The 23,916-nt window shown below is 40.2% G+C and overlaps 69 non-coding genes across 69 annotated transcripts; all 69 read left to right on the forward strand.

Annotated features, from left to right (window-relative positions):
- The first annotated feature begins 3,069 nt into the window (after positions 1–3,069).
- Positions 3,070–3,141, forward strand: Trnac-gca (transfer RNA cysteine (anticodon GCA)). Its single transcript has one exon. It is a non-coding gene; the product is annotated as a tRNA-Cys (tRNA).
- A 253-nt stretch (positions 3,142–3,394) lies between these two features.
- On the forward strand, positions 3,395–3,466 carry Trnac-gca (transfer RNA cysteine (anticodon GCA)). Its single transcript has one exon. It is a non-coding gene; the product is annotated as a tRNA-Cys (tRNA).
- A 91-nt stretch (positions 3,467–3,557) lies between these two features.
- Positions 3,558–3,629, forward strand: Trnac-gca (transfer RNA cysteine (anticodon GCA)). Its single transcript has one exon. It is a non-coding gene; the product is annotated as a tRNA-Cys (tRNA).
- A 417-nt stretch (positions 3,630–4,046) lies between these two features.
- Positions 4,047–4,118, forward strand: Trnac-gca (transfer RNA cysteine (anticodon GCA)). The gene has a single exon. It is a non-coding gene; the product is annotated as a tRNA-Cys (tRNA).
- A 254-nt stretch (positions 4,119–4,372) lies between these two features.
- Trnac-gca (transfer RNA cysteine (anticodon GCA)) lies at positions 4,373–4,444 on the forward strand. Its single transcript has one exon. It is a non-coding gene; the product is annotated as a tRNA-Cys (tRNA).
- A 90-nt stretch (positions 4,445–4,534) lies between these two features.
- Trnac-gca (transfer RNA cysteine (anticodon GCA)) lies at positions 4,535–4,606 on the forward strand. Its single transcript has one exon. It is a non-coding gene; the product is annotated as a tRNA-Cys (tRNA).
- Positions 4,607–4,697: 91 nt separating this feature from the next.
- Positions 4,698–4,769, forward strand: Trnac-gca (transfer RNA cysteine (anticodon GCA)). The gene has a single exon. It is a non-coding gene; the product is annotated as a tRNA-Cys (tRNA).
- A 250-nt stretch (positions 4,770–5,019) lies between these two features.
- On the forward strand, positions 5,020–5,091 carry Trnac-gca (transfer RNA cysteine (anticodon GCA)). Its single transcript has one exon. It is a non-coding gene; the product is annotated as a tRNA-Cys (tRNA).
- A 91-nt stretch (positions 5,092–5,182) lies between these two features.
- Positions 5,183–5,254, forward strand: Trnac-gca (transfer RNA cysteine (anticodon GCA)). Its single transcript has one exon. It is a non-coding gene; the product is annotated as a tRNA-Cys (tRNA).
- Positions 5,255–5,345: 91 nt separating this feature from the next.
- Positions 5,346–5,417, forward strand: Trnac-gca (transfer RNA cysteine (anticodon GCA)). The gene has a single exon. It is a non-coding gene; the product is annotated as a tRNA-Cys (tRNA).
- A 91-nt stretch (positions 5,418–5,508) lies between these two features.
- On the forward strand, positions 5,509–5,580 carry Trnac-gca (transfer RNA cysteine (anticodon GCA)). Its single transcript has one exon. It is a non-coding gene; the product is annotated as a tRNA-Cys (tRNA).
- Positions 5,581–5,671: 91 nt separating this feature from the next.
- On the forward strand, positions 5,672–5,743 carry Trnac-gca (transfer RNA cysteine (anticodon GCA)). Its single transcript has one exon. It is a non-coding gene; the product is annotated as a tRNA-Cys (tRNA).
- Positions 5,744–6,143: 400 nt separating this feature from the next.
- Trnac-gca (transfer RNA cysteine (anticodon GCA)) lies at positions 6,144–6,215 on the forward strand. Its single transcript has one exon. It is a non-coding gene; the product is annotated as a tRNA-Cys (tRNA).
- A 250-nt stretch (positions 6,216–6,465) lies between these two features.
- On the forward strand, positions 6,466–6,537 carry Trnac-gca (transfer RNA cysteine (anticodon GCA)). Its single transcript has one exon. It is a non-coding gene; the product is annotated as a tRNA-Cys (tRNA).
- Positions 6,538–6,628: 91 nt separating this feature from the next.
- Trnac-gca (transfer RNA cysteine (anticodon GCA)) lies at positions 6,629–6,700 on the forward strand. Its single transcript has one exon. It is a non-coding gene; the product is annotated as a tRNA-Cys (tRNA).
- Positions 6,701–6,791: 91 nt separating this feature from the next.
- Positions 6,792–6,863, forward strand: Trnac-gca (transfer RNA cysteine (anticodon GCA)). The gene has a single exon. It is a non-coding gene; the product is annotated as a tRNA-Cys (tRNA).
- Positions 6,864–7,263: 400 nt separating this feature from the next.
- Trnac-gca (transfer RNA cysteine (anticodon GCA)) lies at positions 7,264–7,335 on the forward strand. Its single transcript has one exon. It is a non-coding gene; the product is annotated as a tRNA-Cys (tRNA).
- A 413-nt stretch (positions 7,336–7,748) lies between these two features.
- Positions 7,749–7,820, forward strand: Trnac-gca (transfer RNA cysteine (anticodon GCA)). The gene has a single exon. It is a non-coding gene; the product is annotated as a tRNA-Cys (tRNA).
- A 253-nt stretch (positions 7,821–8,073) lies between these two features.
- Positions 8,074–8,145, forward strand: Trnac-gca (transfer RNA cysteine (anticodon GCA)). Its single transcript has one exon. It is a non-coding gene; the product is annotated as a tRNA-Cys (tRNA).
- An 88-nt stretch (positions 8,146–8,233) lies between these two features.
- On the forward strand, positions 8,234–8,305 carry Trnac-gca (transfer RNA cysteine (anticodon GCA)). Its single transcript has one exon. It is a non-coding gene; the product is annotated as a tRNA-Cys (tRNA).
- Positions 8,306–8,394: 89 nt separating this feature from the next.
- Positions 8,395–8,466, forward strand: Trnac-gca (transfer RNA cysteine (anticodon GCA)). The gene has a single exon. It is a non-coding gene; the product is annotated as a tRNA-Cys (tRNA).
- A 91-nt stretch (positions 8,467–8,557) lies between these two features.
- Positions 8,558–8,629, forward strand: Trnac-gca (transfer RNA cysteine (anticodon GCA)). The gene has a single exon. It is a non-coding gene; the product is annotated as a tRNA-Cys (tRNA).
- Positions 8,630–8,720: 91 nt separating this feature from the next.
- Trnac-gca (transfer RNA cysteine (anticodon GCA)) lies at positions 8,721–8,792 on the forward strand. Its single transcript has one exon. It is a non-coding gene; the product is annotated as a tRNA-Cys (tRNA).
- A 90-nt stretch (positions 8,793–8,882) lies between these two features.
- Trnac-gca (transfer RNA cysteine (anticodon GCA)) lies at positions 8,883–8,954 on the forward strand. The gene has a single exon. It is a non-coding gene; the product is annotated as a tRNA-Cys (tRNA).
- Positions 8,955–9,045: 91 nt separating this feature from the next.
- Trnac-gca (transfer RNA cysteine (anticodon GCA)) lies at positions 9,046–9,117 on the forward strand. The gene has a single exon. It is a non-coding gene; the product is annotated as a tRNA-Cys (tRNA).
- Positions 9,118–9,208: 91 nt separating this feature from the next.
- Positions 9,209–9,280, forward strand: Trnac-gca (transfer RNA cysteine (anticodon GCA)). Its single transcript has one exon. It is a non-coding gene; the product is annotated as a tRNA-Cys (tRNA).
- Positions 9,281–9,371: 91 nt separating this feature from the next.
- Positions 9,372–9,443, forward strand: Trnac-gca (transfer RNA cysteine (anticodon GCA)). The gene has a single exon. It is a non-coding gene; the product is annotated as a tRNA-Cys (tRNA).
- A 91-nt stretch (positions 9,444–9,534) lies between these two features.
- On the forward strand, positions 9,535–9,606 carry Trnac-gca (transfer RNA cysteine (anticodon GCA)). Its single transcript has one exon. It is a non-coding gene; the product is annotated as a tRNA-Cys (tRNA).
- Positions 9,607–9,697: 91 nt separating this feature from the next.
- Trnac-gca (transfer RNA cysteine (anticodon GCA)) lies at positions 9,698–9,769 on the forward strand. The gene has a single exon. It is a non-coding gene; the product is annotated as a tRNA-Cys (tRNA).
- Positions 9,770–9,863: 94 nt separating this feature from the next.
- Trnac-gca (transfer RNA cysteine (anticodon GCA)) lies at positions 9,864–9,935 on the forward strand. Its single transcript has one exon. It is a non-coding gene; the product is annotated as a tRNA-Cys (tRNA).
- Positions 9,936–10,196: 261 nt separating this feature from the next.
- On the forward strand, positions 10,197–10,268 carry Trnac-gca (transfer RNA cysteine (anticodon GCA)). Its single transcript has one exon. It is a non-coding gene; the product is annotated as a tRNA-Cys (tRNA).
- Positions 10,269–10,669: 401 nt separating this feature from the next.
- Positions 10,670–10,741, forward strand: Trnac-gca (transfer RNA cysteine (anticodon GCA)). The gene has a single exon. It is a non-coding gene; the product is annotated as a tRNA-Cys (tRNA).
- A 91-nt stretch (positions 10,742–10,832) lies between these two features.
- Trnac-gca (transfer RNA cysteine (anticodon GCA)) lies at positions 10,833–10,904 on the forward strand. The gene has a single exon. It is a non-coding gene; the product is annotated as a tRNA-Cys (tRNA).
- Positions 10,905–10,995: 91 nt separating this feature from the next.
- On the forward strand, positions 10,996–11,067 carry Trnac-gca (transfer RNA cysteine (anticodon GCA)). Its single transcript has one exon. It is a non-coding gene; the product is annotated as a tRNA-Cys (tRNA).
- A 91-nt stretch (positions 11,068–11,158) lies between these two features.
- Positions 11,159–11,230, forward strand: Trnac-gca (transfer RNA cysteine (anticodon GCA)). The gene has a single exon. It is a non-coding gene; the product is annotated as a tRNA-Cys (tRNA).
- A 91-nt stretch (positions 11,231–11,321) lies between these two features.
- On the forward strand, positions 11,322–11,393 carry Trnac-gca (transfer RNA cysteine (anticodon GCA)). The gene has a single exon. It is a non-coding gene; the product is annotated as a tRNA-Cys (tRNA).
- A 91-nt stretch (positions 11,394–11,484) lies between these two features.
- Trnac-gca (transfer RNA cysteine (anticodon GCA)) lies at positions 11,485–11,556 on the forward strand. The gene has a single exon. It is a non-coding gene; the product is annotated as a tRNA-Cys (tRNA).
- Positions 11,557–11,809: 253 nt separating this feature from the next.
- On the forward strand, positions 11,810–11,881 carry Trnac-gca (transfer RNA cysteine (anticodon GCA)). Its single transcript has one exon. It is a non-coding gene; the product is annotated as a tRNA-Cys (tRNA).
- Positions 11,882–12,135: 254 nt separating this feature from the next.
- Positions 12,136–12,207, forward strand: Trnac-gca (transfer RNA cysteine (anticodon GCA)). The gene has a single exon. It is a non-coding gene; the product is annotated as a tRNA-Cys (tRNA).
- Positions 12,208–12,298: 91 nt separating this feature from the next.
- Positions 12,299–12,370, forward strand: Trnac-gca (transfer RNA cysteine (anticodon GCA)). Its single transcript has one exon. It is a non-coding gene; the product is annotated as a tRNA-Cys (tRNA).
- A 91-nt stretch (positions 12,371–12,461) lies between these two features.
- Trnac-gca (transfer RNA cysteine (anticodon GCA)) lies at positions 12,462–12,533 on the forward strand. The gene has a single exon. It is a non-coding gene; the product is annotated as a tRNA-Cys (tRNA).
- A 261-nt stretch (positions 12,534–12,794) lies between these two features.
- Positions 12,795–12,866, forward strand: Trnac-gca (transfer RNA cysteine (anticodon GCA)). The gene has a single exon. It is a non-coding gene; the product is annotated as a tRNA-Cys (tRNA).
- Positions 12,867–13,279: 413 nt separating this feature from the next.
- Trnac-gca (transfer RNA cysteine (anticodon GCA)) lies at positions 13,280–13,351 on the forward strand. The gene has a single exon. It is a non-coding gene; the product is annotated as a tRNA-Cys (tRNA).
- A 91-nt stretch (positions 13,352–13,442) lies between these two features.
- On the forward strand, positions 13,443–13,514 carry Trnac-gca (transfer RNA cysteine (anticodon GCA)). Its single transcript has one exon. It is a non-coding gene; the product is annotated as a tRNA-Cys (tRNA).
- A 91-nt stretch (positions 13,515–13,605) lies between these two features.
- Positions 13,606–13,677, forward strand: Trnac-gca (transfer RNA cysteine (anticodon GCA)). The gene has a single exon. It is a non-coding gene; the product is annotated as a tRNA-Cys (tRNA).
- A 91-nt stretch (positions 13,678–13,768) lies between these two features.
- Trnac-gca (transfer RNA cysteine (anticodon GCA)) lies at positions 13,769–13,840 on the forward strand. The gene has a single exon. It is a non-coding gene; the product is annotated as a tRNA-Cys (tRNA).
- A 91-nt stretch (positions 13,841–13,931) lies between these two features.
- Trnac-gca (transfer RNA cysteine (anticodon GCA)) lies at positions 13,932–14,003 on the forward strand. The gene has a single exon. It is a non-coding gene; the product is annotated as a tRNA-Cys (tRNA).
- A 91-nt stretch (positions 14,004–14,094) lies between these two features.
- Trnac-gca (transfer RNA cysteine (anticodon GCA)) lies at positions 14,095–14,166 on the forward strand. The gene has a single exon. It is a non-coding gene; the product is annotated as a tRNA-Cys (tRNA).
- A 91-nt stretch (positions 14,167–14,257) lies between these two features.
- On the forward strand, positions 14,258–14,329 carry Trnac-gca (transfer RNA cysteine (anticodon GCA)). The gene has a single exon. It is a non-coding gene; the product is annotated as a tRNA-Cys (tRNA).
- An 88-nt stretch (positions 14,330–14,417) lies between these two features.
- Trnac-gca (transfer RNA cysteine (anticodon GCA)) lies at positions 14,418–14,489 on the forward strand. Its single transcript has one exon. It is a non-coding gene; the product is annotated as a tRNA-Cys (tRNA).
- A 254-nt stretch (positions 14,490–14,743) lies between these two features.
- Positions 14,744–14,815, forward strand: Trnac-gca (transfer RNA cysteine (anticodon GCA)). Its single transcript has one exon. It is a non-coding gene; the product is annotated as a tRNA-Cys (tRNA).
- A 91-nt stretch (positions 14,816–14,906) lies between these two features.
- Trnac-gca (transfer RNA cysteine (anticodon GCA)) lies at positions 14,907–14,978 on the forward strand. Its single transcript has one exon. It is a non-coding gene; the product is annotated as a tRNA-Cys (tRNA).
- A 91-nt stretch (positions 14,979–15,069) lies between these two features.
- Positions 15,070–15,141, forward strand: Trnac-gca (transfer RNA cysteine (anticodon GCA)). Its single transcript has one exon. It is a non-coding gene; the product is annotated as a tRNA-Cys (tRNA).
- A 261-nt stretch (positions 15,142–15,402) lies between these two features.
- On the forward strand, positions 15,403–15,474 carry Trnac-gca (transfer RNA cysteine (anticodon GCA)). Its single transcript has one exon. It is a non-coding gene; the product is annotated as a tRNA-Cys (tRNA).
- A 91-nt stretch (positions 15,475–15,565) lies between these two features.
- On the forward strand, positions 15,566–15,637 carry Trnac-gca (transfer RNA cysteine (anticodon GCA)). Its single transcript has one exon. It is a non-coding gene; the product is annotated as a tRNA-Cys (tRNA).
- A 254-nt stretch (positions 15,638–15,891) lies between these two features.
- Positions 15,892–15,963, forward strand: Trnac-gca (transfer RNA cysteine (anticodon GCA)). The gene has a single exon. It is a non-coding gene; the product is annotated as a tRNA-Cys (tRNA).
- Positions 15,964–16,054: 91 nt separating this feature from the next.
- Trnac-gca (transfer RNA cysteine (anticodon GCA)) lies at positions 16,055–16,126 on the forward strand. Its single transcript has one exon. It is a non-coding gene; the product is annotated as a tRNA-Cys (tRNA).
- Positions 16,127–16,217: 91 nt separating this feature from the next.
- Trnac-gca (transfer RNA cysteine (anticodon GCA)) lies at positions 16,218–16,289 on the forward strand. The gene has a single exon. It is a non-coding gene; the product is annotated as a tRNA-Cys (tRNA).
- A 91-nt stretch (positions 16,290–16,380) lies between these two features.
- Trnac-gca (transfer RNA cysteine (anticodon GCA)) lies at positions 16,381–16,452 on the forward strand. Its single transcript has one exon. It is a non-coding gene; the product is annotated as a tRNA-Cys (tRNA).
- Positions 16,453–16,543: 91 nt separating this feature from the next.
- Positions 16,544–16,615, forward strand: Trnac-gca (transfer RNA cysteine (anticodon GCA)). Its single transcript has one exon. It is a non-coding gene; the product is annotated as a tRNA-Cys (tRNA).
- A 91-nt stretch (positions 16,616–16,706) lies between these two features.
- On the forward strand, positions 16,707–16,778 carry Trnac-gca (transfer RNA cysteine (anticodon GCA)). The gene has a single exon. It is a non-coding gene; the product is annotated as a tRNA-Cys (tRNA).
- A 91-nt stretch (positions 16,779–16,869) lies between these two features.
- Trnac-gca (transfer RNA cysteine (anticodon GCA)) lies at positions 16,870–16,941 on the forward strand. Its single transcript has one exon. It is a non-coding gene; the product is annotated as a tRNA-Cys (tRNA).
- Positions 16,942–17,194: 253 nt separating this feature from the next.
- Trnac-gca (transfer RNA cysteine (anticodon GCA)) lies at positions 17,195–17,266 on the forward strand. Its single transcript has one exon. It is a non-coding gene; the product is annotated as a tRNA-Cys (tRNA).
- Positions 17,267–17,354: 88 nt separating this feature from the next.
- On the forward strand, positions 17,355–17,426 carry Trnac-gca (transfer RNA cysteine (anticodon GCA)). The gene has a single exon. It is a non-coding gene; the product is annotated as a tRNA-Cys (tRNA).
- A 91-nt stretch (positions 17,427–17,517) lies between these two features.
- Trnac-gca (transfer RNA cysteine (anticodon GCA)) lies at positions 17,518–17,589 on the forward strand. Its single transcript has one exon. It is a non-coding gene; the product is annotated as a tRNA-Cys (tRNA).
- Positions 17,590–17,680: 91 nt separating this feature from the next.
- Positions 17,681–17,752, forward strand: Trnac-gca (transfer RNA cysteine (anticodon GCA)). The gene has a single exon. It is a non-coding gene; the product is annotated as a tRNA-Cys (tRNA).
- A 254-nt stretch (positions 17,753–18,006) lies between these two features.
- Trnac-gca (transfer RNA cysteine (anticodon GCA)) lies at positions 18,007–18,078 on the forward strand. The gene has a single exon. It is a non-coding gene; the product is annotated as a tRNA-Cys (tRNA).
- Positions 18,079–18,332: 254 nt separating this feature from the next.
- Trnac-gca (transfer RNA cysteine (anticodon GCA)) lies at positions 18,333–18,404 on the forward strand. Its single transcript has one exon. It is a non-coding gene; the product is annotated as a tRNA-Cys (tRNA).
- Positions 18,405–18,495: 91 nt separating this feature from the next.
- Positions 18,496–18,567, forward strand: Trnac-aca (transfer RNA cysteine (anticodon ACA)). The gene has a single exon. It is a non-coding gene; the product is annotated as a tRNA-Cys (tRNA).
- The last annotated feature ends 5,349 nt before the right edge of the window (positions 18,568–23,916 follow it).

A 23,916-nucleotide genomic window follows, 5' to 3' on the forward strand; every position in this document is an offset into this window, starting at 1 on the left:
GGTTGAGACGATCGTTTTGCAGTCATGTGTTTTCGGGTTCGGTCCCACTGCATGGTATTTTGTGAAGCCCATCCTCGTTGGGGCAATCAAAATGACAGGATCTACATAATCTCACATTTCTAAACTGAGGGTTCGGCTCACGATCGTGAATTCGATTCGCAGCGGGGTGCCGTATCTTTGAGCAAGATCCTTTATTTCACATTGCTCCTGTCTACTCAGCTGTCAAAAATGAGCTGTACCTATATTTCAAAAGGGGCCAGCTTTGTCATATTCTGTGTCACGTTGAACCCTGTTAAGGGTACACGTGTCTGTGGAGTGCTCAGCCACTTACACGTTAATTTCACGATCAAGCTGTTCTGTTGGTCGGATCAACTGGAACCCTCATCGTCGTAAACGGCGGAGTACATGCTACTGGCCATTCTCAGTTATTTCTCTCAGCTCATTTTCATTTATATATATTCGGTTTTTTTTTTACATTTACTCTTTGACATCAATTAACGTTTGCATATCCAGAACTATTAAATAGTAAAATAAATATTCTATTACACACACCAAGGTTGCCTTTCTAATATACACCTAGCATATACCTAACTGTCTTGTCTCTCTCTCTCTCTCTCTCTCTCTCTCTCTCTCTCTCTTTCAGTTATAATGGAATGAAAAAAGACAATGCACCATCTAGCCTAAACAATGTCTACTTGAAGTTTTGTTTAGCTTAATTGGAATCTTAATTGCTTTTTCTTCGTTAGTATAGCGTGAAGAAACGCAATTAAAGCCTCTTCGCTTTTTGTACAGATACTTAAATTTTTTCCCATCTTTCTGAAGACAAACTCCATAAAACATCAATTCTATGATACTTTGCATCACAATCATTTATAAGTGGTGCTATATTTGCATCACCAATACATTTAGAAATTGGAGCTTCATTCCAAACATTCATGAAGAATTACATTTTATGCAGGAATTTGTTAATCTAAAACTTTTCAAATTCACTTGCTGAAGTAAACAACTAAAATAAATCACTGCATCTTTTATTTTCTCTTTCACTCCCACCCCCACCCACTCATCCCAAGAGCGAATGCCAGTTTCCATGATTCGTTACCGGGCCTCTGACAAAGGTGGAAGAGAAGTAGAAAAGAGTGGAAGCCTGGACTGAATGCTTGCGCCAGCGTGAAATTCCGCTCAAGTCACACAAGTAGCAAGGTAGTGGTGTTAAGTCAGTACCCAAGTAGGCCAGTACTCAAGTAGGTCATGGTAGAATTTGAACTCAAAACGCAAAGAACTGGAACGTATATCGCAAGAAATATTCGGTTCACCGTTCTTGCAGTTCAGCCAATCCACTACTTTAGATTGTTTCTTTGTTCTTTTTATCGACCCCCGAGAGGATGAAGGGCAAAGTTGACCTCGACAGAATTTGAACTCAGAGCGCAGAGATATGAAACAAATAACCCGAAGTATTGTCTCCAAAGCTCTAGCGACTCAAACCAATTCACTAACTATATTGGGAGTTGGGGTATGGGTTTTCTCTCTTGAGTTTTTCTCTCTTTCTGAAAAATTAATAAACGATGTATTCCACAGAAATTCTCTCTTACAAAATACTCAGCCATTGTGAAGACATTCAGTTTCTCAATTCTCAGTATCACAAAGACAACAAAACTTATCTAATTGCCCTTTTCGTTTCATGCGCTTATTGAAAAAGAACATTGAAACAGATCGATACAAAAGCGTTGTAGATAATCTGCACAGTGCAGATTGGCAGGCGCTCTTTAGAGTCAGGACGTCTCTACTGAACAGGCAGTCGGAACAGTATGAAACCAGTAAGACCCAAAGAAGACTTCGATTAGCTTAGGCGATCTTTCGATTTGATGCCACAAATGTCAGCCTGTTCAACTTCAACCGACAATAGGTTCGCACTAATATGCAGCAAAATTCCATGCAGTAGCTAGTTTTTGCCAGTGATGCTGTATTTGTTGCCCAATCGAAGTCAGCCCTGCTACTCATTGACTAACGATCTCTTTGGAGTGGAAGTCAACGTGAAGAAGTCTGAAGTGTTGCCCCTGCTCAAACTTAAGGAAGACAATCACTCTCCTTGCACCACCATCTGTGAGACTGGACCAAGATCGTTCCGTCAGTTCAGCGAACCCGAGGTGCATAATTTCATCAGACGCTAAGAACGACAAAGAATTTGACAACAGACTAGCAAACCAAGCAGTATATTCGGTAATCTGTACGAAAGAATCTAGAACACCAAGCATCTGAATTTAGACGCAAATATCAGTTTGTACAGACCTGTTGTGCTGACCATCACCACTATCCTGAACTCAGCTGAGTGGTGGGTTGCACACCGTCACCGCCTACGACCCATTGAATGCTTCCAACAGCGTCGCCTTTACTCTATCCTCAGCAAGCAATGGTGTCGCAGCTGGAACTTGCCAACATTGAGGCTGCGTTCCACAAATCGCAGCTGCAACGAGGAGGCACGTTTCCATAACGTAGGTTCGGTGCCTGCCAAAGATTGCGCTGTGAGGCGAAACCTCCACACACGACCGTGTTAAAGGGACACCGAAAAAAAAGATTACAAGGATTCTCTGAAGAGACTCTTTGGCGCTTGCTTTATTGATCATCACTAATGGTCTGTAATAATCTCCAATTGCAAGGCTTGGTGTCATTCACCAGTCTGTCTCTTCGCTTGAGAATGCTCATGGCTGCCTTTGATACAGTAGCGTCGAAACATAGAATAGAATTTCCTTTGCACCTGCTGCAACTGGGCCAAACTGTGTCATATTGACCTTGTTAAGCTTTGCAGCCCAGCAGGTGAAGTAAACAACTACCCCAATTACTGTGACTTTGTTCATGAAGTCAAGCAGTAATTAATGTAATGGATGTTCTCACCTCGGTATAACAATAATAATAATGATATATTTCTTTATACATTTGTTCGTGTCTTTTTTTTCAACTTCTTTCCCACACATATCATTAAAGGAGGTCACATTATAACATCAATAATAATAATCAATACAAGAGCATGTATATTTTGTTTAAATAGATTAAAATAAGATAAGAACGACGTTTGGGGATATAGCTCAGTGGTAGAGCATTCGACTGCAGATCGAGAGGTCCCTGGTTCGAACCCGGGTGTCCCCTTCAGGTCATTTTTTTTTCATTCCATTTTAAATTAATGAAAATGTTTAATGCCAACATTTATAAGAGAAGGAAAATTACGATGGCATGCAAGTTTGGGGATATAGCTCAGTGGTAGAGCATTCGACTGCAGATCGAGAGGTCCCTGGTTCGAACCCGGTCCCCTTCAGTTTTTTTTTCATTCCATTTTAAATTAAGCAAAATGTTTAATGCCAACATTTATAAGAGAAGGAAAATTGCGACGGCATGCAAGTTTGGGTATATAGCTCAGTGGTAGAGCATTCGACTGCAGATCGAGAGGTCCCTGGTTCGAACCCGGGTGTCCCCTTCAAGTCTTTTCTTCATTCCATTTTAAATTAAGCAAAATGTTTAATGCCAACATTTATAAGAGAAGGAAAATTGCGATGGCATGCAAGTTTGGAGATATAGCTCAGTGGTAGAGCATTCGACTGCAGATCGAGAGGTCCCTGGTTCGAACCCGGGTGTCCCCTTCAGGTTTTTTTTTCATTCCATTTTAAATTAAGCAAAATGTTTAATGCCAACATTTATAAGAGAAGGAAAATTGCGATGGCATGCAAGTTTGGGGATATAACTCAGTGGTAGAGCATTCGACTGCAGATCGAGAGGTCCCTGGTTCGAACCCGGGTGTCCCCTTCAGGTTTTTTTTTCATTCCATTTTAAATTAAGCAAAATGTTTAATGCCAACATTTATAAGAGAAGGAAAATTGCGATGGCATGTAAGTTTGGGGATATAGCTCAGTGGTAGAGCATTCGACTGCAGATCGAGAGGTCCCTGATTGGAACCCGGGTGTCCCCTTCAGGTTTTTTTTTCATTCCATTTTAAATTAAGCAAAATGTCTAATGCCAACATTCATAAGAGAAGGAAAATTGCGATGGCATGCATGTTTGGGGATATAGCTCAGTGGTAGAGCGTTCGACTGCAGATCGAGAGGTCCCTGGTTCGAACCCGGGTGTCCCCTTCAGGTTTTTTTTTCATTCCATTTTAAATTAAGCAAAATGTTTAATGCCAACATTTATAAGAGAAGGAAAATTACGATGGCATGCAAGTTTGGGGATATAGCTCAGTGGTAGAGCATTCGACTGCAGATCGAGAGGACCCTGGTTGGAACCCGGGTGTCCACTTCAGGGTTTTTTTTCATTCCATTTTAAATTAAGCAAAATGTTTAATGCCAACATTTATAAGAGAAGGAAAATTGCGATGGCATGCAAGTTTGGGGATATAGCTCAGTGGTAGAGCATTCGACTGCAGATCGAGAGGTCCCTGGTTGGAACCCGGGTGTCCCCTTCAGGTTTTTTTTCATTCTATTTTAAATTAAGCAAAATGTTTAATGCCAACATTTATAAGAGAAGGAAAATTGCGATGGCATGCAAGTTTGGGGATATAGCTCAGTGGTAGAGCATTCGACTGCAGATCGAGAGGTCCCTGGTTGGAACCCGGGTGTCCCCTTCAGGGTTTTTTTTCATTCCATTTTAAATTAATGAAAATGTTTAATGCCAACATTTATAAAAGGATGAAAATTGCGATAGCATGCAAATTTGGGGATATAGCTCAGTGGTAGAGCATTCGACTGCAGATCGAGAGGTCCCTGGTTGGAACCCGGGTGTCCCCGTCAGGTCTTTTCTTCATTCCATTTTAAATTAAGCAAAATGTTTAATGCCAACATTTATAAGAGAAGGAAAATTACGATGGCATGCAAGTTTGGGGATATAGCTCAGTGGTAGAGCATTCGACTGCAGATCGAGAGGTCCCTGGTTCGAACCCGGTCCCCTTCAGTTTTTTTTTCATTCCATTTTAAATTAAGCAAAATGTTTAATGCCAACATTTATAAGAGAAGGAAAATTGCGATGGCATTCAAGTTTGGGGATATAGCTCAGTGGTAGAGCATTCGACTGCAGATCGAGAGGTCCCTGGTTCGAAGCCGGGTGTCCCCTTCAGGTCTTTTCTTCATTCCATTTTAAATTAAGCAAAATGTTTAATGCCAACATTTATAAGAGAAGGAAAATTGCGATGGCATGCAAGTTTGGGGATATAGCTCAGTGGTAGAGCATTCGACTGCAGATCGAGAGGTCCCTAGTTCGAACCCGGGTGTCCCCTTCAGGTTTTTTTTTCATTCCATTTTAAATTAAGCAAAATGTTTAATGCCAACATTTATAAGAGAAGGAAAATTGCGATGGTATGCAAGTTTGGGGATATAGCTCAGTGGTAGAGCATTCGACTGCAGATCGAGAGGTCCCTGGTTCGAACCCGGGTGTCCCCTTTAGGTCTTTTCTTCATTCCATTTTAAATTAAGCAAAATGTTTAATGCCAACATTTATAAGAGAAGGAAAATTGCGATGGCATGCAAGTCTGGGGATATAGCTCAGTGGTAGAGCATTCGACTGCAGATCGAGAGGTCCCTGGTTCGAACCCGGGTGTCCCCTTCAGGTTTTTTTTTCATTCCATTTTAAATTAAGCAAAATGTTTAATGCCAACATTTATAAGAGAAGGAAAATTGCACTGGCATGCAAGTTTGGGGATATAGCTCAGTGGTAGAGCATTCGACTGCAGATCGAGAGGTCCTTGGTTCGAACCCGGGTGTCCCCTTCAGGTCTTTTTTTTTTCATTCCATTTTAAATTAATGAAAATGTTTAATGCCAACATTTATAAAAGGAGGAAAATTGCAATGGCATGCAAGTTTGGGGATATAGCTCAGTGGTAGAGCATTCGAACCCGGGTGTCCCCTACAGGTCTTTTCTTTTTCATTCCATTTTAAATTAATGAAAATTTTTAATGGCAACATTTATAAAAGGAGGAAAATTGCGCTGGCATGCAAGTTTGGGGATATAGCTCAATGGTAGAGCATTCGACTGCAGATCGAGAGGTCCCTTGTTCGAACCCGGGTGTCCCCTTCAGGTCTTTTTTTATTTCATTCCATTTTAAATTAATGAAAATGTTTAATGCCAACATTTATAAAAGGAGGAAAATTGCGATGGCATGCAAATTTGGGGATATAGCTCAGTGGTAGAGCATTCGACTGCAGATCGAGAGGTCCCTGGTTGGAACCCGGGTGTCCCCGTTAGGTCTTTTCTTCATTCCATTTTAAATTAAGCAAAATGTTTAATGCCAACATTTATAAGAGAAGGAAAATTACGATGGCATGCGAGTTTGGGGATATAGCTCAGTGGTGGAGCATTCGACTGCAGATCGAGAGGTCCCTGGTTCGAACCCGGTCCCCTTCAGTTTTTTTTTCATTCCATTTTAAATTAAGCAAAATGTTTAATGCCAACATTTATAAGAGAAGGAAAATTGCGATGGTATGCAAGTTTGGGGATATAGCTCAGTGGTAGAGCATTCGACTGCAGATCGAGAGGTCCCTGGTTCGAACCCGGGTGTCCCCTTTAGGTCTTTTCTTCATTCCATTTTAAATTAAGCAAAATGTTTAATGCCAACATTTATAAGAGAAGGAAAATTGCGATGGCATGCAAGTCTGGGGATATAGCTCAGTGGTAGAGCATTCGACTGCAGATCGAGAGGTCCCTGGTTCGAACCCGGGTGTCCCCTTCAGGTTTTTTTTTCATTCCATTTTAAATTAAGCAAAATGTTTAATGCCAACATTTATAAGAGAAGGAAAATTGCACTGGCATGCAAGTTTGGGGATATAGCTCAGTGGTAGAGCATTCGACTGCAGATCGAGAGGTCCTTGGTTCGAACCCGGGTGTCCCCTTCAGGTCTTTTTTTTTTCATTCCATTTTAAATTAATGAAAATGTTTAATGCCAACATTTATAAAAGGAGGAAAATTGCAATGGCATGCAAGTTTGGGGATATAGCTCAGTGGTAGAGCATTCGAACCCGGGTGTCCCCTACAGGTCTTTTCTTTTTCATTCCATTTTAAATTAATGAAAATTTTTAATGGCAACATTTATAAAAGGAGGAAAATTGCGCTGGCATGCAAGTTTGGGGATATAGCTCAATGGTAGAGCATTCGACTGCAGATCGAGAGGTCCCTTGTTCGAACCCGGGTGTCCCCTTCAGGTCTTTTTTTATTTCATTCCATTTTAAATTAATGAAAATGTTTAATGCCAACATTTATAAAAGGAGGAAAATTGCGATGGCATGCAAATTTGGGGATATAGCTCAGTGGTAGAGCATTCGACTGCAGATCGAGAGGTCCCTGGTTGGAACCCGGGTGTCCCCGTTAGGTCTTTTCTTCATTCCATTTTAAATTAAGCAAAATGTTTAATGCCAACATTTATAAGAGAAGGAAAATTACGATGGCATGCGAGTTTGGGGATATAGCTCAGTGGTGGAGCATTCGACTGCAGATCGAGAGGTCCCTGGTTCGAACCCGGTCCCCTTCAGTTTTTTTTTCATTCCATTTTAAATTAAGCAAAATGTTTAATGCCAACATTTATAAGAGAAGGAAAATTGCGATGGCATGCAAGTTTGGGGATATAGCTCAGTGGTAGAGCATTCGACTGCAGATCGAGAGGTCACTGGTTCGAACCAGGGTGTCCCCTTCAGGTTTTTTTTTCATTCCATTTTAAATAAAGCAAAATGTTTAATGCCAACATTTATAAGAGAAGGAAAATTGCGATTGCATGCAAGTTTGGGGATATATCTCAGTGGTAGAGCATTCGACTGCAGATCGAGAGGTCCCTGGTTCGAACCCGGGTGTCCCCTTCAGGTTTATCTTTCATTCCATTTTAAATTAAGCAAAATGTTTAATGCCAACATTTATAAGAGAAGGAAAATTGCGATGGCATGTAAGTTTGGGGATATAGCTCGGTGGTAGAGCATTCGTCTGCAGATCCAGCGGTCCTTGGTTCGAACCCGGGTGTCCCCTTCAGGTATTTTTTCATTTCATTTTAAATTAAGCAAAATGTTTAATGTCAACATTCATAAGAGAAGGAAAATTGCGATGGCATGCAAGTTTGGGGATATAGCTCAGTGGTAGAGCATTCGACTGCAGATCGAGAGGTCCCTGGTTCGAACCCGGGTGTCCCCTTCAGGTTTTTTCATTCCATTTTAAATTAAGCAAAATGTTTAATGCCAACATTTATAAGAGAAGGAAAATTACGACGGCATGCAAGTTTGGGGATATAGCTCAGTGGTAGAGCATTCGACTGCAGATCGAGAGGTCCCTGGTTCGAACCCGGGTGTCCCCCACAGGGTTTTTTTTCATTCCATTTTATATTAAGCAAAATGTTTAATGCCAACATTTATAAGAGAAAGAAAATTGCGATGGCTTAAGTTTGGGGATATAGCTCAGTGGTAGAGCATTCGACTGCAGATCGAGAGGTCCCTGGTTCGAACCCGGGTGTCCCCTTCAGGTTTTTTTTTCATTCCATTTTAAATTAAGCAAAATGTTTAATGCCAACATTTATAAGAGAAGGAAAATTGCGATGACATGTAAGTTTGGGGATATAGCTCAGTGGTAGAGCATTCGACTGCAGATCGAGAGGTCCCTGGTTGGAACCCGGGTGTCCCCGTTAGGTCTTTTCTTCATTCCATTTTAAATTAAGCAAAATGTTTAATGCCAACATTTATAAGAGAAGGAAAATTACGATGGCATGCAAGTTTGGGGATATAGCTCAGTGGTAGAGCATTCGACTGCAGATCGAGAGGTCCCTGGTTCGAACCCGGGTGTCCCCTTCAGGTTTTTTTTCATTCCATTTTATATTAAGCAAAATGTTTAATGCCAACATTTATAAGAGAAGGAAAATTGCGATGGCAAGCAAGTTTGGGGATATAGCTCAGTGGTAGAGCATTCGACTGCAGATCGAGAGGTCCCTGGTTCGAACCCGGGTGTCCCCCACAGGGTTTTTTTTCATTCCATTTTAAATTAAGCAAAATGTTTAATGCCAACATTTATAAGAGAAGGAAAATTGCGATGACATGTAAGTTTGGGGATATAGCTCAGTGGTAGAGCATTCGACTGCAGATCGAGAGGTCCCTGGTTCGAACCCGGGTGTCCCCTTCAGGTTTTTTTTTCATTCCATTTTAAATTAAGCAAAATGTTTAATGCCAACATTTATAAGAGAAGGAAAATTACGATGGCATGCAAGTTTGGGGATATAGCTCAGTGGTAGAGCATTCGACTGCAGATCGAAAGGTCCCTGGTTGGAACCCGGGTGTCCCCTTCAGGGTTTTTTTTCATTCCATTTTAAATTAAGCAAAATGTTTAATGCCAACATTTATAAGAGAAGGAAAATTGCGATGGCATGCAAGTTTGGGGATATAGCTCAGTGGTAGAGCATTCGACTGCAGATCGAGAGGTCCCTGGTTGGAACCCGGGTGTCCCCTTCAGGTTTTTTTTTCATTCCATTTTAAATTAAGCAAAATGTTTAATGCCAACATTTATAAGAGAAGGAAAATTGCGCTGGCATACAAGTTTGGGGATATAGCTCAGTGGTAGAGCATTCGACTGCAGATCGAGAGGTCCCTGGTTCGGACCCGGGTGTCCCCTTCAGGTTTTTTTTTCATTCCATTTTAAATTAAGCAAAATGTTTAATGCCAACATTTATAAGAGAAGGAAAATTGCGATGGCATGTAAGTTTGGGGATATAGCTCAGTGGTAGAGCATTCGACTGCAGATCGAGAGGTCCCTGGTTGGAACCCGGGTGTCCCCTTCAGGTCTTTATTTTTTCATTCCATTTTAAATTAATGAAAATGTTTAATGCCAACATTTATAAAAGGAGGAAAATTGCAATGGCATGCAAGTTTGGGGATATAGCTCAGTGGTAGAGCATTCGACTGCAGATCGAGAGGTCCCTGGTTGGAACCCGGGTGTCCCCTACAGGTCTTTTCGTTTTCATTCCATTTTAAATTAATGAAAGTTTTTAATGGCAACATTTATAAAAGGAGGAAAATTGCGCTGGCATGCAAGTTTGGGGATATAGCTCAATGGTAGAGCATTCGACTGCAGATCGAGAGGTCCCTTGTTCGAACCCGGGTGTCCCCTTCAGGTCTTTTTTTATTTCATTCCATTTTAAATTAATGAAAATGTTTAATGCCAACATTTATAAAAGGAGGAAAATTGCGATGGCATGCAAATTTGGGGATATAGCTCAGTGGTAGAGCATTCGACTGCAGATCGAGAGGTCCCTGGTTGGAACCCGGGTGTCCCCGTTAGGTCTTTTCTTCATTCCATTTTAAATTAAGCAAAATGTTTAATGCCAACATTTATAAGAGAAGGAAAATTACGATGGCATGCGAGTTTGGGGATATAGCTCAGTGGTGGAGCATTCGACTGCAGATCGAGAGGTCCCTGGTTCGAACCCGGTCCCCTTCAGTTTTTTTTTCATTCCATTTTAAATTAAGCAAAATGTTTAATGCCAACATTTATAAGAGAAGGAAAATTGCGATGACATGTAAGTTTGGGGATATAGCTCAGTGGTAGAGCATTCGACTGCAGATCGAGAGGTCCCGGGTGTCCCCTACAGGGTTTTTTTTCATTTCATTTTAAATTAAGCAAAATGTTTAATGTCAACATTCATAAGAGAAGGAAAATTGCGATGGCATGCAAGTTTGGGGATATAGCTCAGTGGTAGAGCATTCGACTGCAGATCGAGAGGTCCCTGGTTCGAACCCGGGTGTCCCCTTCAGGTTTTTTTTTCATTCCATTTTAAATTAAGCAAAATGTTTAATGCCAACATTTATAAGAGAAGGAAAATTGCGATGACATGTAAGTTTGGGGATATAGCTCAGTGGTAGAGCATTCGACTGCAGATCGAGAGGTCCCTGGTTCGAACCCGGGTGTCCCCTTCAGGTTTTTGTTTCATTCCATTTTAAATTAAGCAAAATGTTTAATGCCAACATTTATAAGAGAAGGAAAATTACGATGGCATGCAAGTTTGGGGATATAGCTCAGTGGTAGAGCATTCGACTGCAGATCGAAAGGTCCCTGGTTGGAACCCGGGTGTCCCCTTCAGGGTTTTTTTTCATTCCATTTTAAATTAAGCAAAATGTTTAATGCCAACATTTATAAGAGAAGGAAAATTGTGATGGCATGCAAGTTTGGGGATATAGCTCAGTGGTAGAGCATTCAATTGCAGATCGAGAGGTCCCTGGTTCGAACCCGGGTGTCCCCTACAGGGTTTTTTTTCATTCCATTTTAAATTAAGCAAAATGTTTAATGCCAACATTTATAAGAGAAGGAAAATTGCGATGGCATGCAAGTTTGGGGATATAGCTCAGTGGTAGAGCATTCGACTGCAGATCGAGAGGTCCCTGGTTCGAACCCGGGTGTCCCCTTCAGGTTTTTTTTTCATTCCATTTTAAATTAAGCAAAATGTTTAATGCCAACATTTATAAGAGAAGGAAAATTGCGCTGGCATGCAAGTTTGGGGATATAGCTCAGTGGTAGAGCATTCGACTGCAGATCGAGAGGTCCCTGGTTCGAACCCGGGTGTCCCCTTCAGGTTTATCTTTCATTCCATTTTAAATTAAGCAAAATGTTTAATGCCAACATTTATAAGAGAAGGAAAATTGCGCTGGCATGTAAGTTTGGGGATATAGCTCGGTGGTAGAGCATTCGTCTGCAGGTCCAGCGGTCCCTGGTTCGAACCCGGGTGTCCCCTTCAGGTTTTTTTTCATTTCATTTTAAATTAAGCAAAATGTTTAATGTCAACATTCATAAGAGAAGGAAAATTTCGATGGCATGCAAGTTTGGGGATATAGCTCAGTGGTAGAGCATTCGACTGCAGATCGAAAGGTCCCTGGTTGGAACCCGGGTGTCCCCTTCAGGTTTTTTTTTCATTCCATTTTAAATTAAGCAAAATGTTTAATGCCAACATTTATAAGAGAAGGAAAATTGCGATGACATGTAAGTTTGGGGATATAGCTCAGTGGTAGAGCATTCGACTGCAGAACGAGAGGTCCCTGGTTCGAACCCTGGTGTCCCCTTCAGGTTTCTTTTTCATTCCATTTTAAATTAAGCAAAATGTTTAATGCCAACATTCATAAGAGAAGGAAAATTGCGATGGCATGCGAGTTTGGGGATATAGCTCAGTGGTAGAGCGTTCGACTGCAGATCGAGAGGTCCCTGGTTCGAACCCGGGTGTCCCCTTCAGGGCTTTTTTTCATTCCATTTTAAATTAAGCAAAATGTTTAATGCCAACATTTATAAGAGAAGGAAAATTGCGATGGCATGTAAGTTTGGGGATATAGCTCAGTGGTAGAGCATTCGACTGCAGATCGAGAGGTCCCTGGTTGGAACCCGGGTGTCCCCTTCAGGTTTCTTTATCATTCCATTTTAAATTAAGCAAAATGTTTAATGCCAACATTTATAAGAGAAGGAAAATTGCAATGGCATGCAAGTTTGGGGATATAGCTCAGTGGTAGAGCATTCGACTGCAGATCGAGAGGTCCCTGGTTCGAACCCGGGTGTCCCCTACAGGTCTTTTCTTTTTCATTCCATTTTAAATTAATGAAAGTTTTTAATGGCAACATTTATAAAAGGAGGAAAATTGCGCTGGCATGCAAGTTTGGGGATATAGCTCAATGGTAGAGCATTCGACTGCAGATCGAGAGGTCCCTTGTTCGAACCCGGGTGTCCCCTTCAGGTCTTTTTTTATTTCATTCCATTTTAAATTAATGAAAATGTTTAATGCCAACATTTATAAAAGGAGGAAAATTGCGATGGCATGCAAATTTGGGGATATAGCTCAGTGGTAGAGCATTCGACTGCAGATCGAGAGGTCCCTGGTTGGAACCCGGGTGTCTCCGTTAGGTCTTTTCTTCATTCCATTTTAAATTAAGCAAAATGTTTAATGCCAACATTTATAAGAGAAGGAAAATTACGATGGCATGCAAGTTTGGGGATATAGCTCAGTGGTAGAGCATTCGTCTGCAGATCGAGAGGTCCCTGGTTCGAACCCGGTCCCCTTCAGTTTTTTTTTCATTCCATTTTAAATTAAGCAAAATGTTTAATGCCAACATTTATAAGAGAAGGAAAATTGCGATGGCATGCAAGTTTGGGGATGTAGCTCAGTGGTAGAGCATTCGACTGCAGATCGAGAGGTCACTGGTTCGAACCCGGGTGTCCCCTTCAGGTTTTTTTTTCATTCCATTTTAAATTAAGCAAAATGTTTAATGCCAACATTTATAAGAGAAGGAAAATTGCAATTGCATGCAAGTTTGGGGATATAGCTCAGTGGTAGAGCATTCGACTGCAGATCGAGAGGTCCCTGGTTCGAACCCGGGTGTCCCCTTCAGGTTTATCTTTCATTCCATTTTAAATTAAGCAAAATGTTTAATGCCAACATTTATAAGAGAAGGAAAATTACGATGGCATGCAAGTTTGGGGATATAGCTCAGTGGTAGAGCATTCGACTGCAGATCGAGAGGTCCCTGGTTCGAACCCGGGTGTCCCCTACAGGGTTTTTTTTCATTTCATTTTAAATTAAGCAAAATGTTTAATGTCAACATTCATAAGAGAAGGAAAATTGCGATGGCATGCGAGTTTGGGGATATAGCTCAGTGGTAGAGCATTCGACTGCAGATCGAGAGGTCCCTGGTTCGAACCCGGGTGTCCCCTTCAGGTTTTTTTTTCATTCCATTTTAAATTAAGCAAAATGTTTAATGCCAACATTTATAAGAGAAGGAAAATTGCGATGACATGTAAGTTTGGGGATATAGCTCAGTGGTAGAGCATTCGACTGCAGATCGAAAGGTCCCTGGTTGGAACCCGGGTGTCCCCATCAGGGTTTTTTTTCATTCCATTTTAAATTAAGCAAAATGTTTAATGCCAACATTTATAAGAGAAGGAAAATTGTGATGGCATGCAAGTTTGGGGATATAGCTCAGTGGTAGAGCATTCAACTGCAGATCGAGAGGTCCCTGGTTCGAACCCGGGTGTCCCCTACAGGGTTTTTTTTCATTCCATTTTAAATTAAGCAAAATGTTTAATGCCAACATTTATAAGAGAAGGAAAATTACGATGGCATGCAAGTTTGGGGATATAGCTCAGTGGTAGAGCATTCGACTGCAGATCGAAAGGTCCCTGGTTGGAACCCGGGTGTCCCCATCAGGGTTTTTTTTCATTCCATTTTAAATTAAGCAAAATGTTTAATGTCAACATTCATAAGAGAAGGAAAATTTCGATGGCATGCAAGTTTGGGGATATAGCTCAGTGGTAGAGCATTCGACTGCAGATCGAGAGGTCCCTGGTTCGAACCCGGGTGTCCCCTTCAGGTTTTTTCATTCCATTTTAAATTAAGCAAAATGTTTAATGCCAACATTTATAAGAGAAGGAAAATTACGATGGCATGCAAGTTTGGGGATATAGCTCAGTGGTAGAGCATTCGACTGCAGATCGAAAGGTCCCTGGTTGGAACCCGGGTGTCCCCTTCAGGTTTTTTTTTCATTCCATTTTAAATTAAGCAAAATGTTTAATGCCAACATTTATAAGAGAAGGAAAATTGCGATGACATGTAAGTTTGGGGATATAGCTCAGTGGTAGAGCATTCGACTGCAGAACGAGAGGTCCCTGGTTCGAACCCGGGTGTCCCCTTAAGGTTTCTTTTTCATTCCATTTTAAATTAAGCAAAATGTTTAATGCCAACATTCATAAGAGAAGGAAAATTGCGATGGCATGCGAGTTTGGGGATATAGCTCAGTGGTAGAGCGTTCGACTGCAGATCGAGAGGTCCCTGGTTCGAACCCGGGTGTCCCCTTCAGGGCTTTTTTTCATTCCATTTTAAATTAAGCAAAATGTTTAATGCCAACATTTATAAGAGAAGGAAAATTGCGATGGCATGTAAGTTTGGGGATATAGCTCAGTGGTAGAGCATTCGACTGCAGATCGAGAGGTCCCTGGTTGGAACCCGGGTGTCCCCTTCAGGTTTCTTTATCATTCCATTTTAAATTAAGCAAAATGTTTAATGCCAACATTTATAAGAGAAGGAAAATTGCAATGGCATGCAAGTTTGGGGATATAGCTCAGTGGTAGAGCATTCGACTGCAGATCGAGAGGTCCCTGGTTCGAACCCGGGTGTCCCCTACAGGTCTTTTCTTTTTCATTCCATTTTAAATTAATGAAAGTTTTTAATGGCAACATTTATAAAAGGAGGAAAATTGCGCTGGCATGCAAGTTTGGGGATATAGCTCAATGGTAGAGCATTCGACTGCAGATCGAGAGGTCCCTTGTTCGAACCCGGGTGTCCCCTTCAGGTCTTTTTTTATTTCATTCCATTTTAAATTAATGAAAATGTTTAATGCCAACATTTATAAAAGGAGGAAAATTGCGATGGCATGCAAATTTGGGGATATAGCTCAGTGGTAGAGCATTCGACTGCAGATCGAGAGGTCCCTGGTTGGAACCCGGGTGTCTCCGTTAGGTCTTTTCTTCATTCCATTTTAAATTAAGCAAAATGTTTAATGCCAACATTTATAAGAGAAGGAAAATTACGATGGCATGCAAGTTTGGGGATATAGCTCAGTGGTAGAGCATTCGTCTGCAGATCGAGAGGTCCCTGGTTCGAACCCGGGTGTCCCCCACAGGGTTTTTTTTCATTCCATTTTATATTAAGCAAAATGTTTAATGCCAACATTTATAAGAGAAGGAAAATTGCGATGGCCTGCAAGTTTGGGGATGTAGCTCAGTGGTAGAGCATTCGACTGCAGATCGAGAGGTCACTGGTTCGAACCCGGGTGTCCCCTTCAGGTTTTTTTTTCATTCCATTTTAAATTAAGCAAAATGTTTAATGCCAACATTTATAAGAGAAGGAAAATTGCAATTGCATGCAAGTTTGGGGATATAGCTCAGTGGTAGAGCATTCGACTGCAGATCGAGAGGTCCCTGGTTCGAACCCGGGTGTCCCCTTCAGGTTTATCTTTCATTCCATTTTAAATTAAGCAAAATGTTTAATGCCAACATTTATAAGAGAAGGAAAATTACGATGGCATGCAAGTTTGGGGATATAGCTCAGTGGTAGAGCATTCGACTGCAGATCGAGAGGTCCCTGGTTCGAACCCGGGTGTCCCCTACAGGGTTTTTTTTCATTTCATTTTAAATTAAGCAAAATGTTTAATGTCAACATTCATAAGAGAAGGAAAATTGCGATGGCATGCGAGTTTGGGGATATAGCTCAGTGGTAGAGCATTCGACTGCAGATCGAGAGGTCCCTGGTTCGAACCCGGGTGTCCCCTTCAGGTTTTTTTTTCATTCCATTTTAAATTAAGCAAAATGTTTAATGCCAACATTTATAAGAGAAGGAAAATTGCGATGACATGTAAGTTTGGGGATATAGCTCAGTGGTAGAGCATTCGACTGCAGATCGAAAGGTCCCTGGTTGGAACCCGGGTGTCCCCATCAGGGTTTTTTTTCATTCCATTTTAAATTAAGCAAAATGTTTAATGCCAACATTTATAAGAGAAGGAAAATTGTGATGGCATGCAAGTTTGGGGATATAGCTCAGTGGTAGAGCATTCAACTGCAGATCGAGAGGTCCCTGGTTCGAACCCGGGTGTCCCCTACAGGGTTTTTTTTCATTCCATTTTAAATTAAGCAAAATGTTTAATGCCAACATTTATAAGAGAAGGAAAATTGCGATGGCATGCAAGTTTGGGGATATAGCTCAGTGGTAGAGCATTCGACTGCAGATCGAGAGGTCCCTGGTTCGAACCCGGGTGTCCCCTTCAGGCTTTTTTTTCATTCCATTTTAAATTAAGCGAAATGTTTAATGCCAACATTTATAAGAGAAGGAAAATTGCGCTGGCATGCAAGTTTGGGGATATAGCTCAGTGGTAGAGCATTCGACTGCAGATCGAGAGGTCCCTGGTTCGAACCCTGGTGTCCCCTACAGGTTTATCTTTCATTCCATTTTAAATTAAGCAAAATGTTTAATGCCAACATTTATAAGAGAAGGAAAATTGCGATGGCATGTAAGTTTGGGGATATAGCTCGGTGGTAGACCATTCGTCTGCAGATCCAGCGGTCCTTGGTTCGAACCCGGGTGTCCCCTTCAGGTTTTTTTTCATTTCATTTTAAATTAAGCAAAATGTTTAATGTCAACATTCATAAGAGAAGGAAAATTGCGATGGCATGCAAGTTTGGGGATATAGCTCAGTGGTAGAGCATTCGACTGCAGATCGAGAGGTCCCTGGTTCGAACCCGGGTGTCCCCTTCAGGTTTTTTCATTCCATTTTAAATTAAGCAAAATGTTTAATGCCAACATTTATAAGAGAAGGAAAATTGCGATGGCATGCAAGTTTGGGGATGTAGCTCAGTGGTAGAGCATTCAACTGCAGATCGAGAGGTCCCTGGTTCGAACCCGGGTGTCCCCTACAGGGTTTTTTTTCATTCCATTTTAAATTAAGCAAAATGTTTAATGCCAACATTTATAAGAGAAGGAAAATTGCGATGGCATGCAAGTTTGGGGATATAGCTCAGTGGTAGAGCATTCGACTGCAGATCGGGAGGTCCCTGGTTCGAACCCGGGTGTCCCCTTCAGGTTTTTTTTTCATTCCATTTTAAATTAAGCAAAATGTTTAATGCCAACATTTATAAGAGAAGGAAAATTGCGCTGGCATGCAAGTTTGGGGATATAGCTCAGTGGTAGAGCATTCGACTGCAGATCGAGAGGTTCCTGGTTCGAACCCGGGTGTCCCCTTCAGGTTTTTTTTTCATTCCATTTTAAATTAAGCAAAATGTTTAATGCCAACATTTATAAGAGAAGGAAAATTGCGATGACATGTAAGTTTGGGGATATAACTCAGTGGTAGAGCATTCGACTGCAGATCGAGAGGTCCCTGGTTCGAACCCTGGTGTCCCCTTCAGGTTTCTTTTTCATTCCATTTTAAATTAAGCAAAATGTTTAATGCCAACATTCATAAGAGAAGGAAAATTGCGATGGCATGCGAGTTTGGGGATATAGCTCAGTGGTAGAGCGTTCGACTGCAGATCGAGAGGTCCCTGGTTGGAACCCGGGTATCCCCTTCAGGTTTTTTTTTCATTCCATTTTAAATTAAGCAAAATGTTTAATGCCAACATTTATAAGAGAAGGAAAATTGCGATGGCATGCAAGTTTGGGGATATAGCTCAGTGGTAGAGCATTCGACTGCAGATCGAGAGGTCCCTGGTTGGAACCCGGGTGTTCCCTTCAGGGTTTTTTTTCATTCCATTTTAAATTAAGCAAAATGTTTAATGCCAACATTTATAAGAGAAGGAAAATTGCGATGGCATGTAAGTTTGGGGATATAGCTCAGTGGTAGAGCATTCGACTGCAGATCGAGAGGTCCCTGGTTGGAACCCGGGTGTCCCCTTCAGGTTTCTTTTTCATTCCATTTTAAATTAAGCAAAATGTTTAATGCCAACATTTATAAGAGAAGGAAAATTGCAATCGCATGCAAGTTTGGGGATATAGCTTAGTAGTAGAGCATTCGACTACAGATCGAGAGGTCCCTGGTTCGAACCTGGGTGTCCCCTTCAGGTTTTTTTTCATTCCATTTTAAATTAAGCAAAATGTTTAATGCCAACATTTATAAGAGAAGGAAAATTGCGATGGCATGCAAGTTTGGGGATATAGCTCAGTGGTAGAGCATTCGACTGCAGATCGAGGGGTCTCAATAAGTACCAGTTACGCACTAGGATCAATGCTATCGACTTACCCGCTTCCCACAAATTTCAGAATTTGTACCTATTATAGAAAGGATTATATATATACTCTTTTACTTGTTTCAGTCATTTGACTGCGGTCATGCTGGAGCACTGCATTTAGTCGAGCAAATCGACCCTAGCACTTATTCTTTGTAAGCCTAGTACTTATTCTATCGGTCTCTTTTGCCGAACCGCTAAGTTACGGGGACGTAAACACACCACCATCGGTTGTCAAGTGATGCTGGGGGAACAAACACAGACAAACAAACATATACACACACATAGATATATCCATATATACGATGGGCTTCTTTCAGTTTCTGTCTACCAAATCCACTCAGAAAGCTTTGGTCGGCCTGAGGCTGTAGTAGAAGACACTTGCCCAAGGTGTCATGCAGTAGGAATGAACCCGGAACCATGTGGTTGGTAAACAAGCTACTTACAACACAGCCACTCCTGCGCCTGCGTGTATGTATGTACGTATGCATAGACACACACATATATATAAACACGATGGCTTCAACACAGTATTCTACAATGCGAAAACGAAGAGTGAGAAAAAGTATTAATATATTTTTTTTAAAGAAAAATTTAGTAGAGGGCCACTCGGGTTCGAATCGGGAGACTCTCGATCTGCATTCGAATGCTCTACCACGGAGATATATTTCCATACAAACGCAGCGTTAGTTTCCAATTATTTAAACAAAATATAATTATATTTATATTGATTATTGTGTTTTATAATTTAACGTGAGTTCGCATTAATAATAGAATAATGGCATTTATGACATTAAAACAAAAACACAGGTAAAAAAAAACCAACATGAATAAATAAATGAGAAAATGAACAAACATGAAAATTTTAGTTTTGTATTCAGGTGAAAACATCCTTGCACGAAAATAATATCAATTAAAACAAATGAACGACAATTTTAGATGACAGCCTGACACATGGGATTCAACGAGAATCATTGTGATCTGTGTATCCAAGTTTGATCGTTTAGACTAGGGTTACTCAACCATTTTTTATCTATGGACCCCTTTGATTACTATTGTGTTCCGGTGGACCCCCATAGCCATTCGATGTTTAAAAAACTAGTTTTATAGATACTTCTTTCAAAATTTCTATTTTGTTTCTCACACATTAACTTGCGTAGGTTGAACTATGTATGTAAAATGGCAGAGAACGAAACCTAGCTGTTTACTCTTTACTCTTTTACTCTTTTACTTGTTTCAGTCATTTGACTGTGGCCATGCTGGAGCACCGCCTTTAGTCGAGCAAATCGACCCCAGGACTTATTCTTTGTAAGCCTAGTACTTATTCTATCGGTCTCTTTTTGCCGAACCATTAAGTTACGGGAACGTAAACACACCAGCATCGGTTGTCAAGCGAAGTTGGGGGGGGGACAAACACAGACACACAAACATATACACACACATACATATATATATACATATATACGACGGGCTTCTTTCAGTTTCCGTCTACCAAATCCACTCACAAGGCTTTGGTCGGCCCGAGGCTATAGTAGAAGACACTTGCCCAAGGTGCCACGCAGTGGAACTGAACCTAGAACCATGTGGTTGACAAGCAAGCTACTTACCACACAGCCACTCCTGTTTCTTGCAATACATACCAATACTACCAGTACATACCAATACTAAAACAAAAATTTTTCAGGGGCCCTAAAATACTATTGTAGATCCCCGATTTACTATTTTGTTGCATGGACCCCCAAAAATCTTATATGGACCTTCAGGGGCCATATATACCCCAGTTGAGAACCTTTGGTTTAGACGGAAACTATGTGGAAGCCCGTTGTGCATAAATGTATGTGTGGGGGTGTCTTTGTGACTGTGTATGTCCCCCCACACAGCTTGACAACAAGCGTCAGTTTGTTTACGGCCTTGTAACTTAGCGGTTCGGCAAAACAGACTGATAGAATATATATACCAGACTTTAAAACGTAAGTACCGAGAACGATTTGTTCAGCAAAAATCGTTCAAAGTGGTGCCCCAGCATGACCGCAGTTCACTAATTGGCACAAATCAATATCTATAAAACACAAGATGTTTGTGTGTGTGTGTACGTGATGTGGGTTATGCACGTCCACAAATTAGCACGCATGTCGCTCCAATTTTAGGAGGACATTGTTCATGACCCTATCTGTGTTTTTGTCAACTTTTTCTCACAGAGGCACCTGCGTATAGCTGTAAAAATCGATAAACTTTTACCAATTTTGAAGTTTGTTGACATGGCGAAGTCAAATCTGTGCGTACGCGCGTGAAGAAGAGAGATAAAGCAAGAGAGAGAGAAAGAAAGAAAGAAAGAGAGGGAGAAAGAAAGAAAGAGAGAGAAAGAAAGAAAGAGAGAGAGAAAGAAAGAGAGAGAGAAAGAAAGAAATAGCGTGTTTGTGACAAGGGGAGGAACAGAGTGATTGTCAAGCGTCTAAAAAAAAAAAAAAATGAAAAAGTGGAAGAGGGAGACAAAGCGGCTAAGGAAAAAAAATTTCTCTCACCAAGACAGCGTCTAACAAAACAAAAAAAAAAGGAACGAACAAGTGGAAGAGGGAGACAAAGCGTATTACGAAAGAAAACGTAGCTAAGGAAGACAGAGTAAAATGCATTTGTTTTCTTAAACATGAGATATAGTTTCAAATATAAGACGTTTTTGAAAGACACTATATTCTATACTAAGATTATATATACTTTCTCACACAACAATTCAAATATATTTATTTTAAGTCATTTATTTATTTTAAATCGTTCATCTTTCTCTCACACATACGCACATATACTACTTTGGGAGCGAAAGAGTTTTGTTTATATTTCACAACTATGAAACAAAAACGTATGTAACAATTTGTCAGTCACCCCACCCCCCAACCCGTTTTAGGACCACAAAAAGGGTTTGGTAATTTTTCAGATTAACACCCGCACGATTTCCACTAGGGTGTTACGGTTAGGATTAGGATTAGGGTTAGGGTTACGGTTCTAGGGTCAGAGTTAGGGTTAGGGTTACAGTTAACATAGAAGGGACAGGCTCCTTATTTTTTGGTTAAGGTTGTTGGTAAGCTTTCCTAAGTTACTCCAATCCAGATCCCCAATGCAAACCTTCAGATCAACCTTCTCCTATGCAGATCTCTAATGCAACATTTCAAAAAAGAGTCAATAAGTGAAAATAACCAATAAACTGATTCCTTATGGGATTTCCCAATCAAATTGCCAGCAAACCATTTTCAGCCAAACCAATTTCAACGGATTTCGCTCAAATCTGATGTCGTTGTTACTTATTTTGGTTTGAAATAAAGGACTTAATCATTTAATAATCCTAGCTTAATCCCGAGCAGCGCCGGGTTATACTGCTAGTGAATGATAAAAGACGAAAGATAGCACAACTACACCGTCTTGTTCTTTTTTAGGAGAAAAAATCTTGTAAGAAAATGTAATTTTGCCACAATAAACTTTCGTTCTCATCTTATTGATTATTGTCTTTTCTATCTAATAACGAAATTTTAAAGTCAGTAAAGCGTTTATATGTTTGACTGACCAATCAACTCATTGGTAGCGCTCTCGACCGCAGTAGTTACTAATGTACTGAATAACATATGCAAACAATTATTAATGAATCGAAATTTGTCTCTTAATTGGAGAAGGAAAACAAAAAACTAAGCGGTTAATTGTTGCCCGTAATTGTTAGTAAACGTAAAATAAATTGTTTTTGTTCACAAACAAAATAAAATCGTCTGGTCTTGACAGAAAAGCGTATATCGTTGTTTCTGAGCAAAACAATTTCTTTCTCATTATTTTAGCTTATGTAATCGTCAATAATTGGAACCAAATCAGTCTCTGTATGCTTAGTTTGCGACTAGAGAAAGCAACCTATCTTAGTTTGTTTTGTCACTGGATCACGACTGTGAAACAGTCCAGGCTGCATTAATTACACTGTTCTTAGAAAAGTAATTAACTCTATTAGTAGTTAGACATCATTTTCAGTTGATGCTAATTTCTCAACTTTCAGTTATTTTTTGTTTTTGTTTTTTGGGGGGAGCGGGGTTTATTGTAACAGAATCTAAGTTTGTTATTTCAGGTCGTGTTTATGTCTCATTAATTCAAGTATTAGAATCTATTGTGTATGACGTTACATTAACCCGTTAATATTCACATATTTTTTCCGTTCCCCTCCAGGTTATAATACTATACTGAAAGTTAAGACAACAGTATAATCAATATTCAATACAATTTAGGTATAATGTTTAAAAGATACTTTAATCTTTATAACTAATTAAATAGAAAAGATGCATTCCAAAGTTTTGAGACTTTTTTAGGAGAGACAGTTATAACTGTCGTAGATTGTTGTAATTTTAGTACGTCTAATGAGTCTGATCAGCCAGAATGAGAAACGAAAAACGAAAACAGAAAACGAACTTTTTTCGAACAACGAAAAAAAAAACAAACAGAGAAACGAGACATGCAGCATAAAGAGTATATCCCTTCGTCAGCTGTCCCGTTCCATCTACTCCGCGTTTCGAAGGCAAGGACAATACGCGACTTCGTTGGAACAATCCTTCCCGCAAAGCAAACGAAATAAAATTTGGAATTTTTTGCGGAGGGTGAAAGTGTTAACAAGAACAGGACTCGAAACGCGGAGTAGATGGACAGGGACAACTGACGAAGGGATATACTCTTTATGTTGCATGTCTCGTTTCTTTGTTTGTTTGTTTGTTTGTTTGTTTTTTCGTTGTTCGAAAAAAGTTCGTTTTCTGTTTTCGTTTCTCATTGTGTTTAACGTTTTTTTTTATGTCCTATACCCATATATGCATGTATGTATACATATAGATGTAGGTATGTACATATATGTATGGATATATGCATATATCTATATATTTATATTATTTATATTATTATATGATCGAATGCCACGCATCCTTTTCCAACTATATATATATATATATTTAGATTCAAAATTGATTGCTCTGCATTTTGCATTTAATGTAATGCTCGCATTAGTTAAATAAATGGAGTAGCATGTTGCTTTTTTGTTTTTTGATATATATATATATATATAGGGAGAATTCACAAAAAAAACAAAAGACGAAGACAGGTAGTGTAGACAACAAACAGATGTGTGTGTGTCTGTATGTGTGTGTGTGTGTGTGTGTGTGTGTGTGTTTGTAT

The sequence above is a fragment of the Octopus bimaculoides genome, chromosome 12 (assembly GCF_046866305.1).
Source record: "Octopus bimaculoides isolate indiv1 chromosome 12, ASM4686630v1, whole genome shotgun sequence".
Classification (NCBI taxonomy): Eukaryota; Metazoa; Mollusca; class Cephalopoda; order Octopoda; family Octopodidae; genus Octopus; species Octopus bimaculoides.